Genomic DNA, 8,704 nt, shown 5'->3' with positions numbered 1-8,704 from the left:
CCATGGATGCCTGAGATCTACCACCCTAACAGACCCTGTCCCACCATTGATCAATAATTGGGTCTTACTGAAGGCATTTGGGTCCTTGATACTGAAAATGAGAAGAAAGGGAATCATCTTCCAAAAGTAGTTGCTGGCTGTCTCTGGGTTCCTACTAATTTATTTCTCCAAGAACAACAGAGAAACTGCATTCATTCTGGGCTTCACACCTGTGTAGCATGTGTTGCTGGTAACTGGGTTACTGCAATTATGCTTGATGAATGGGCTAGCAGCAGACAATTTGTCTCTGCATACCTTATTGGTTACAACAGTGGAGTGTGATTTTCAAAAGTTCAAGAAAACTACCTGCTCATGTGTCTGGGAGACTGAGGAACAGTATACTATCTGTTTAAGTGTGTTGGTCTTTTCTTGTCAGTTTCTTTTGGAATTTGACACTTGTCACCACCAGGTTGCCTTACACTGGAAGGAACTGATAGTGTGGATTTTAATTTTTGAGAATAATGCAGTCTTGTAGTCATTCCTAACCTGTGCCTTCACATTACCTGTCATCTCTTGCTGTATCATTTTAAGTTTTCTCACCTCTTTTTATTTTCTCTATTAAGCAAAATATAAAATAGAACATTTTATGTAAAACATTTCATGCATTTGAATCCTCTGGATAAGTGGTAGCTACTGATTGTTTGTATTTGCTCAGAGATATAGAGACAGGATATGATGATCTGAAGGTGAAGGGATCTCTAATGTCAGGTACTCTAGGGAAAGTAAGGACCAGCCTTTTCAGGAGCACAGGGTGAATGCCTTCATATATACCACAAATTTAGAGGACAAATTTTTTACCCTGCCTCTTTTCCTCCATCCCAAGATATATCTGGCCATCCTCATTCTATACGGAAGTGAGACAGTCACCATGTGTTTCTCACATCCTAGAATATTCTAAGCCTATACCTGGGCAAATCCTGATGTGTACCCAGACTCAATTCTTCCTCAAAGGGGCTTCCATACCTGACAGTATATCACAAAAATATTTTCCTATAACTTATGTATGTTATTGTTTCCATGTCTAGTAAGTCTCATTTTCTGTATATAACCCATGTTTGTTTACCCAGTTTTGGGTATTTGGGATGCTGCTAATGTTTCTGTGATGGCAAGTAATATATAAATGCTAATTTTTATTTAATAAAGTTTTGCATATTTCTCATATAATTAGGGAAAATTCTAGGATCATGGGATATGCTTCTTCATTGAGTTTTTGGTACTACTTACCCAATATTTGCTGATAAATCAGATTTCCATTTTCACATAAAAAGATATGTGAGAAAAGAAACATGTGACTGTGTTTTTGAAAAAAGATTAATTTATTGATTTATTTACTTATTTAGTTGAAAAACAGAATGACAGATGGAGAGATAGAGAGAGAGAGATTGAAGCCAGGAGCCTAGAACTCCAACCTGGTCTCCCACAAAGGAGCCAAAGTACTGGGCCATCCTGAACTGTTTGTTCAGGTTCATTAGCAAGGATCAGGATTGGAAGTGCAGAAGCCAAGACTTGAACCAGTACTTCAACATGGGATGCTGTTATTGCAGGAAAAGTACAGTAAAGTTCATTTGTAATTTGTTCAATTTTCTGTTTTTTGCACATCTACATTATGACAAGAAGGGACTTGAAGTTTTTCTGTAGCATGTGATCATTTTCTGGCTCTATCCTCTTATGATAATTCTCTTTTGCCTTAGTAAGCCAAATTTCTGAATCTTCAGAATGTTGTTACTGCCTCAAAGCCAAAGTTCCTGTACAAGTGAATTGACTCATTGTTGATCTGGACATACAGTTAAATGCTGTCAAAAATGCTATCTTTTTTACAGATATTTAAGTCATGATTTAACATTTTTCCCTATAACTAGCCTTTGGTGAAATGTCAGACATCCTAGTGTCATGATGAAAAGCCTCTTCTGATTCTGGGAATGATCTACCCTACAGCATATCGCATCTACAGCAATATCATTGAAATGGGCAAATTTTGATAGCTCTCCAACCTCCAGAAAATCCTTGTAGATCTTGTCATTGTAACTGGATGAAAATATGACTTAGTTCATTCTCTCCAACTGTTTAATATTGTGTGTTGTAGGGGCTCGCAGTGTGGTGCAGTAGGTTAAACTGCTACCTGCAGTGCCAGCATCCCATATGGGTGCTGGTTCAAGACATGGCTGCTCCACTTCTGATCCAGTTCTCTGTTATTGTGCCTGGGAAGGCAGCAGAAGATGGTCCAAGTGCTTGAGCACCTGAACCCCTGTAGGAGATCCAGAAGAATTGCTCCTGGATCCTGCCTTCTTCCTGGCCCAGCCCTGACTGATGTGGCTGAACCAGCAGATGAAAATTACCGCACTCTCTCCCTCTCTATACCTCGCTCTATCTCTCTCTCACTCTCAATCTTTCTGTAACTCTGTAGGTCAAATAAATAAATCCTTAAAATAATGATGATGATAATGATGGTGATGACAACGATGATGATGATGATAATATGTGTAGTATCATATCTCCCAACTCAATCTAGCCTCTCATCATCCTTGCCTGCTGTGACTGTTGTTTCTGCCTCTATCAGTGCCATCATTACTGCTTTCCAGAGCTCTCAGCACTCTAGGATAAGGCCACTCAACCCCACAACCTGACTTTGTCACTTACAGAAGGGATATGAGTCAGTGATAGAGACCAGGAGAACTGAGGAGGGCCGTAAGCCTCTAGAAGGGGTAGGAGGTGCTTCTTGCTACCATGAGAGTACCTGCATGCCTTCACATATGCAATCAGGGCCCAGAGTTTCTTACTTTGTTACTTTACAGATTTTTTTTTCCATTGTGTTCAGAGAAGATACATGGTATGATTTCAATTTTTTTTTAATTTGTTGATCTTATTTTATGGCCAAGCATATGGTTTATCCTAGAGAATGTTCCATGAAAGAATGTGTATTTTGAAGCTGTGAGATAAAATGTTCTGTAGACCATCAATTAGATCCACTTGTTCAATATTGTAGATAAGCTCTGTTGTTTCTTTGTTCATTTTTGTTCAGGTAATCTGTCCATTGTTGAAAGTGGGGTGTTGAAGTTTCCCAATATTACTGTATTAACTATATCTCACTTTAGACCCATTAACATTTGTTTTGAATAGCTGGCTGTCTTAGCATTTGGTGCATAGCCATTTACTATAGTCACATCTTCCTGTTGAATTAATCATTACATAATGATGTTTGTGAGTTTCTTTTAACAGGTACCCCCTTAAATTTACTTTGTCTGATATTATGATAGCTATTGCTGCTATTTTCATGGTATATCTTGTTTCTGTCTTTGCATTTTCAGTTTGTGTGTATGTGTGTTTTGTGATGTGTATTTCTTGTAGACAGCATAGATGGGTCATGTTTTTTAATCCATTTTGCCAGTCTGTTTTATTTATTTGGAGAATTTAGTCCTTTTGTGTTCAAGGTTATTACTCATAAGTAATTATTTCATATGGCTATTTTTGTAAATATTCCTATTATTTATATGGAACTTCTTTGTACTCTGTTTATGTGTGTAGTACAGCCTTAAGTACAATTTATAAGAAAACTCTTCCATCAATCTAATTGGATATTCTTTAAAGATAATCTGAAATTTCTCTCATGTACATTTTATATTTTCATTATGTTTTACTCTTGAACATTTGACTATAATGTGTTATGGTGAAGATTTTTTCTGATTATGTATATTTAGGATTCTATGTGCTCCTTGTACTTGGATGTCAACATCTTTCTGCAAAGAAAATAAATTTTTTGGCTATCATTGCATTCAACAATTTTTAAACTATTATTTTTTTCATTATTTTAGGAACTTGCAATGTACTTATCATTTGATGATGTCCCAGAGATGCAAAAAAAAAAAAAACTGTTTTCAGGCTTTCTAATTTTTTTCTTTTTTGTCTGAGATATTTTGAAAGTTTTTCTCTTCTAGTTCAGATATTCTTTTTCCTCCTCATTGAGTCTATTTTTAAAGTTTTACACTGTATTTTTTATTTGACATACTATATTCTACATTTCTAATGTTTCAATTTACTTTTTTCTTAATATCTCTATCTCCCTGAAGAATTTCTCCTTCGTTTCATACACAAAACTCTTTATTTCACATAATTCTCCATATTTTTGAGTAATTTTATAATCATTCTCTTGAAATCCTTTCCAGAATTTCATCAACCTCTTGATCTTCACAGTCTAACATTAAAGTATTATTGTGCTCCTTTTGGGGAGTCATATTTTCTTCTTTGTTCACCCTTCTTGTACTTCTACATTTATTTTTGATGTGACTGGAAACCTTCATTGGTAACTCCTCTGAGGGCTTTGTTCTTGTAAATGTACCTCTGTGGCTTAATGGAATTCCTGCTCCTTCAGTGGATATACATAGGTGTGAGCTGGGTGGGTTCTAGGTACTCTGGCTAGAATTTTTGGGACAAGAGTCCAGAGTGACACTCAAGTTGGGTATCAAATTTCCTCTGTCACTGGCAGGGAGAGGAGGTGATCATGCTGCTGGTGTGTTCACAATCCTTTTCTACATCCTCTCAATCCTTCTCTACATCAAGGTGAAGCAACTGCTGAGGGTGAACTAACTATGCTTGTGCACATGACCCATGCATATACACAAATTGCACAAAGGATCTATGTACTCTGTAGTGTGATGTCTGTGCCTTCCAAAAGTTCCCTCCCAAGGACCCAGGGAGTTCTGGGCTTCTGGAATTAGATAAGGTGACTGCCCATGGACTCAACCACATTCCACACTCTTCTGAGTTTCCTAGCCTATGCAGAATTCACACAATAAAAGAATTCCCACAGTCACAGGGTGCATGACGGCTTCCCGATTGTTAGCAACTGGCCAGGAAGCCAACTACGGGTTCAACAAAGAAGACTAAGAAGCCTCAGGTACACACTTTAAAGCTCTTTATTACGGCATCTAGAGGGAGAGACTACTCAGCCAAACTCCTGCAGGCACAAGGCACTACAGACCAGGGAGAGAGGCTGAGCAACCTCTGCTTACAGAGTCTGAGGGTCTGCTAATGGACAGTTTCTAAAGGTCAGCCCTGCCCAACTACTGCGCTCCCAGGGACTCCTAGCTCTGGTGATGCGGTTTTGCAGTTTTGCAGTTTGGCGATTTCCTCTTGCAGGGCTGCTTAGAGGGCAGCTTCTTTGTCTTTGAATTCCCTGACAGTGCACACTTTCTTTTTATTTTAGAGCTGTCTATATTGTTGTAGTGCATGCTGAGCTGCTGAGCCAAGGGGGCAGCCTTTGACCAAGGCACGCATGTTCTTCCAGAATGTCCCTTTGTCTCCTCATCATTTTCGCTGTAGCTTTCTTCCTCTATTGCTGGGACTGTCACTTCCTTGAAGACAAGGTAGTCCTTCGCCAAATTCCTTCCAGTTGAGAAAAGACACTGGAGAACAGGTAGACATATTATAAATGCCAGGATGATAATAGCTGATCTTATCCAAGACCATGTGGGCAACCAGTTACTTACTAAGTGTACTACTCATGGATGTGATTATATTTTCCACTGTTTGTACCCTATCTAGATTAAGCTTAGCTCTGGCTATGGCGGCGGTTAAATTTATTGCATTTTGGGTGATACTATATTCTAAGGAAGAGGTTTTACTAACCCAATCTTGCCAAGTCAGGGAGGAGTTTGCAAACATCTCTGCCAGTTGTGTAGAATTAGGGATTGAGAGATTCTCCCAGGGAATATTGGTGATGCATAGCCGTGGATACACCTTCTCATATTTTAATTCACTTTCCAATTTTAACACTGTCATTAGTTGTTCCATCTGACTTATCCATGCTTCGAGAATTTGGAACCCTCGAAAATGTGCCTTTAGCAACTCTGTATGGAGTGCTAGCTGAGCCTGCTCATCCTGCGTTACCTGCAGGATTGACTCCAAGGCTTCCCCCTGTAATTAGGCAGTGTCAAGAGGCAGCGCTCCTGTCACAGCTCCCATGACCGTGGTTGCTGCGACTACCTTTGCTATTATGGTTGCTGTTATTCCAAAGTCTCGTTTTGGTCTCAGTGGAACCAGGTCAGTCATGTTGACTGGCACATAAGAGAACCCTGGGGTGTGCACCACCATATACTCCAAGAAAAATGCTCTTATCCTGTAATCCCATGTCATTACTGGCCTTTTGGGTATAGAAATGAAACTCACGCCCCCGTCGTGAGGCCCTTCTGAATCTACTGCCTCCCTCTCTCTAATGTAGAAAGGTCCTAGGGCCTGACAAGCCTATTTTGTATTGTTCAGTGATTCTATAATTTTAATAAAGTGATTGCTGAGGACTTCATATCCTGCTTGCCAATAACATTGTACAGTATGATTATTTATGTTATTGGGCACATTATATATGCTACCATTAATACAAATAAAGCTAATTTTGTCCTTGCTCCAGTCCCATCCCCATTCCTCAGCCCATGGTATGTTATTTCTGACTGAAAATGTACAGTTTACCTGATTCTTGTGTAATTGTACTGTTTATTATATTCATTAAAATTCATCCAAACAAACTCTTTTGGTATCTCGTACTTACAGGTAATGTTAACATCTACCTTGTTTATATTTAACTGAGGGCTACAATCATAGTTATAAAGCTCTCCTCCTTCATATTGTTCCCATTCAGAGTTATTTTTGGTGTCCTTATTATTGTTCATAAATGAATCTAATACTGGCCATCTGTCTGTCCTTATGAAAGCTAACATAGGTTCTAAGATGGGCATTTCATCCATGCAAGCCTTTGATTCCCACTGGGAACAATTTACCACCTTCCATAGCAGGCCTTCATCTTTATATGCTATATTTAAGCACTTAATAATATTGTAAGAGGGTCACACACACAACCTTAAAAGTGCTGGTTCTCCTTTCCGGTGGTGATGACCGACCCACGCGAACATGCCTCTCACAAAGGATCTCCTGCATCCCTCTCCTGAAGAGGGGAAGAGGAAACAGAATAAGAAGTGCCTGGTGCAGAGCCCCAATTCCTACTTCATGGACGTGAAGTGCCCAGGATGCTATAAAATCACCACGGTTTTCAGCCATGCACAAATGGTAGTTTTTGTGCATTGGCTGCTCCACTGTCCTCTGCCAGCCCACAGGAGGAAAAGCAAGGCTTACAGAAGGATGTTCCTTCAGGAGGAAGCAGCACTGAAAGCACCCTGAACCAAGATGAGTGGGAACCTTCCCAATAAACACATTTTGGATATATCCTGTTTGTTGTCTTGCTTAACTGCTAGGAAGTTGCTGCCTCAAGTATTGAGGGACAACCGAAGAGTGGAATACTAGAGTCTCTTGGGGCAAGTAAGTGGCTAAGTACTTAAAAAAATCCATTGGGGACATTTTTATCCACCTACACTCATTAAGAGACTATGATTTTAAAAAGAAATGGAATACTATATAAATGTTTATGTTTTCTTAGTATCGAGAAATGACAGCATTTATAACACAATTAAACACCTATTTTAATTTAAAAAATTTTTAAAAAGTGCTGGTTCTAAGGTACATTTGTGGTAGATGGTTCCTTCCATATGACAACCTACTTCCGTACAAGAGCTCCCTTCACAATCCATGGATCCCTGATCGGTCTGTATGCTAATTTTTTCTTTTACTAGGATATTTAGAAGTTCCTTTAATGTCTTTATTGTACCATCACAGGTCATAGTAATATTATCTGAATTGCTTCTGCATGTGAAATTTGAACATCCTATTTTTTCTGTCTTACATGAACTTTCTATTAATTCTATTATTTTCTGTTCCCACAATTTGGTGAGCTCCATTACCTGTGTGTTCTATTGGATAGTTTTATACCGTATCTTGGAAAGAGTCCCTGGAAGTTCACATCCTGTATTTGGTACCTTCAACTCACAGGTCCACAGTACTTCCCTTATGCCAGGAATCTTATAGGCTGGAGGGATTTCAACTAAGCCCAACATTTGAGAGTGCACTACTAGTAATATAACTAACATTATTAAGGGTATGAATCTCACTTTTATAAGAGGCCGTGATTTTTCCTTACCTGTGTATACCTTACCTGGTTCCCATTCAGTTAGTTTCTCTTTTATTTCCTGCAACTGTTACTGCAATTCTCCTGCCTTTTATTCTTGTTGTTCTTTTTGGAGTCCCTTGAACAAGTTCTTCATGGAGGGCTCCCATGTTCCTTCCTGTATCATCTTTATATGTCCAATTAGCCCACAGTTATAACATTTTAAAGGAGGTCTATTGGCTTCCCTCCCATGGCATTCTCTTGCCGTATGACCTCTTTTTCCACATTTATGGCAATTTCCTTTAAATGTATTAGCGCTTTCCTTTTCATTTCCCACCTTTAATGCTTCTGCCAGCATTGCCATCTTATAGGCTGTGGACCTAAACTCTCGACAAGCACACATTTTATCCTCTAAGGAGTCTTCTGGTCTTAAATTTCTAAGCAGTTTCTTGCATTCATCATTGGCATTTTGAATGCTCATGGTGCTCTTTAAGTACTCCCTTAATTCTTCTCTAGGTACCTCTAAGTCAATTTGAGAATATAGCCTGTCAATAAAATCAGAATAAGGTTCTTTCAGTCCTTGCTTTATGCTAACTGCTCTTGGAGCCCCACTAACTACCCCCTGGGTTTCTTGCATTGCCTCCATTATCCACTGACTGTATAGGGTTCGGGCATTATTAA

General features: G+C 39.0%; 2 pseudogenes; one reads left to right on the top strand and one right to left on the bottom strand.

Moving 5' to 3' along the window:
• Positions 1–1,615: 1,615 nt before the first annotated feature.
• Positions 1,616–2,556, bottom strand: LOC133776151 (N-alpha-acetyltransferase 50-like; annotated as a pseudogene).
• A 4,374-nt stretch (positions 2,557–6,930) lies between these two features.
• LOC133775959 (small ribosomal subunit protein eS27-like) lies at positions 6,931–7,370 on the top strand (annotated as a pseudogene).
• The last annotated feature ends 1,334 nt before the right edge of the window (positions 7,371–8,704 follow it).

The sequence above is a fragment of the Lepus europaeus genome, chromosome 17 (assembly GCF_033115175.1).
Source record: "Lepus europaeus isolate LE1 chromosome 17, mLepTim1.pri, whole genome shotgun sequence".
Classification (NCBI taxonomy): domain Eukaryota; kingdom Metazoa; phylum Chordata; class Mammalia; order Lagomorpha; family Leporidae; genus Lepus; species Lepus europaeus.
Note: the sequence above shows the minus strand (reverse complement) of the source record. Positions and strands in the feature narration are given on the sequence as shown.